The 2,752-nt window shown below is 54.4% G+C and overlaps 1 pseudogene; it reads right to left on the bottom strand.

Annotated features, from left to right (window-relative positions):
• LOC144513919 (uncharacterized) overlaps nt 1-1,742 on the bottom strand; it is a 1,767-nt pseudogene extending 25 nt beyond the window's left edge.
• Between the last annotated feature and the right edge of the window lie 1,010 nt (nt 1,743-2,752).

Raw genomic sequence — 2,752 nt, forward strand, 5'->3', positions numbered from 1 at the left:
TTTTCCACCTGTTCCCTTACTGCAGACGAGTAGACAGTGCTTTGGTGGCAGGGGTCGGGATGCCAGATCCGACCCCCCAGCTGAGACAGGAGGTCTTCCCTGCCAGGGAGGTGCCAGGGCGTCTTGCAGCAGAGACTGTGGCCCCAATGAAGCACTCTGAGAAGCGTTGGCAAGATCAGAGGAAAAAGGTGGTAAGGCATAGAGAAGGCCCACCGGCCACACATGAGCCAGAGGCCAAGAGGGCTTTTCCTCTCCATCAGAGAAAACCATAGCGGGCAATGGGTTGACATGGCCCGAGGCGAAAAGATCTACCTCCTCCCTGCCGAAGAGACCCCAGATCCTCTGTACCACATCTGGATGAAGCTGCCACTCCCCCGTTGGAGGCTCTTGACGAGAGAGGAAGTCCGCAACCTGGTTCCGCTCCTCAGGTAAAATCATTGCCCGGAGGCTGGTCAGGCAGGGGGCAGCCCATGTCAGAAGAGTCTGGGACACCCGCAGCAACTGTGTGGATCTAGTGCCCCCCTGGTAGTTTATGTGAAAGACTGTTGAGGTGTTGTCCAACCTGACGAGCACATGCCTTCCCCTCAGGTAAGGCAGGAAATGCCGCAGAGCCAGGTGCACAGCCCGTAGCTCCAACACGTTGATGTGCTCGAGGGTCTCGTGAGCAGCCCATGGTCACCCCTTCCGACAGATACAAACTCTCCCCCCATCGGGACAGAGCCATCAGGCACTGCTGTGACACCTTGATCTTCCTGAGGCAAGGAAACTGGCCGTAGGGTAACATCCTGAGGAAGGAGGCGGAGGATGTCATTTATGCGCTGAAGCGATGGACAGGCCTTCATAGTGACACTGTTCAGAGCCACACCGATGAAGGTTATACGCTGAGAAGGATTCAGAGAACTCTTCTTGAAGTTCACCGTGACACCCCATTGGGCCACATGTGAAAGAAGGCGAAACGTGTCCTGGGCCGCCTGAAGCCTGAACGGCGTACAGATCAACCAGTCATCTAGATACGGCAGGATCTTCATGCCCTGCAACTGCAGGAGTGACAGGGCTGCCACCACGCACCTGGTGAATACCTGTGGAGAGAGAGAGAGTCCGAACGGGAGGACCCTGAACTGATAATGAATAACTGCCTGTGGTGAGGCACAATAGGAACATGAAAATAAGCATCCGTCAAATCGATGTATGTGAACCAGTCCTCTTTGGCGACAGCACAAAGAACATCTGCTGTGCTCAACATGTGGAACAGCAACTCTTTTAAAAATGTGTTGAGGCCCCTTAGATCCAGAATAGGGCGAATCCCACCACATTTTTTCTGGACCAGAAAATAAATCGAGTAGAACCCCCCCGGGCTGAGACAGGGGGTCCACCGGTTCTATTGCACCCTTGGTCAGGAGGGAGGACAACTCCTGTTCCAGGGCTAGAGTCTTTGTTGGGTCGCTGATGATGGTCATTTTGACCTGGCTGAAGGATGGGGGCCATCAGAACTGAAGCTTGTACCCCTGGGCGAAGGTGGAAACCACCCAAGGATCCAAAGCATGGGCTGCCCAGCAGGAAAGCTGCTGCTGGGAGAAGCGTCCGACAGCCGGCACCAATGCTTTAATGCCTGGCCCCCCGGCCTCTGCAGGCCTTGGGGAGGGGGCCACGATTAGGCTCCACAGCCCGAGGTTGCAGAGAGGGCAAGCGATTAGGTTTGCGACGGTAGCGAACTGGTCTCTCATTGAGGAGCTGAGGCCCATGCTGGCCCCCGGTGTAAGCCGGTGATTGGAAGTGGCCCCCCTTGGCCGACCAGGAGGGGGCTAGACCCCCCGGGCTCCACTGGAACAGTACGGAGGGTCTGCCTACAAGTCTCAGACAGTGGTGACTGGGCAAGCTACACCTGGTGGCGAGTCTGAACCAAAGTGGACATTAGGCGCCCAAGTTCCCTAGACATTAGAGCAAAAGCCTGCAGAGAAGCGTCACTGAGGCTGGTGGAGGAAGCATCGAATTATGCCTGCTGCAGGGGAACCGAGAGGGCAAGTATGAGGTGAGAGAGGGAGTTACCAATGCGGCCCATACATGCCGCAGTATCATACGCCTTACACAGAAGGTCGTCGGTGACCCGACACTGGGGTCGAGAGCACCTGGCATCCGGCCTCAGAGCCTCGTCAGGGGAAACTATGAGGAAAGCAACAGTCGGCTCAACAGCTGGCATGCGATCCAGGCCGAATTTTGCCGCATCCTGCATGGCTGCCAGAGTTCTGGCATCAGATGTAGGTTGGGAGAGAGCTTAAGTATCCCTCCAACACACATGTAGCTCCTTGAGATATTCGTCAGAGGGAGGAACATTAAAGGGGCTGGAGTGCGCCTGAAGAAAGCCCTAGCCTGCACTGGTTCGGGGTGCCCCACATCCAGCTGTAAGCGAGCCAGCACTGCGCGAATGATGGACCCCATGGAGCTGGCATCGGCCCCATCCAATGAGCTATGAGCCGAGGAACGAGAGCCAGGCTCTGAAGCAATGGAGGGCCCCTCTTCAGCATACTCATTAAAGAGAGCATTTAGAGCATTTAGTAGTGTTTATTAGAGCATTTTGTGAAAGTGAATTCCCTAAGCCATAAGACATCATGACAAGACAACATGAGGGTTAACTGGAGTTCTGACTGAACAAAACTTTAAGTAAAACCTCCACTGAACAGTTTACTTTTAAATAACAGGAAGTTAACAAAATGCTCTACAGGATTCAACTTAAATCAAATAAACTTTTAGGTAT

Source organism: Sander vitreus, unplaced genomic scaffold (assembly GCF_031162955.1).
Source record: "Sander vitreus isolate 19-12246 unplaced genomic scaffold, sanVit1 ctg380_0, whole genome shotgun sequence".
NCBI lineage: Eukaryota > Metazoa > Chordata > Actinopteri > Perciformes > Percidae > Sander > Sander vitreus.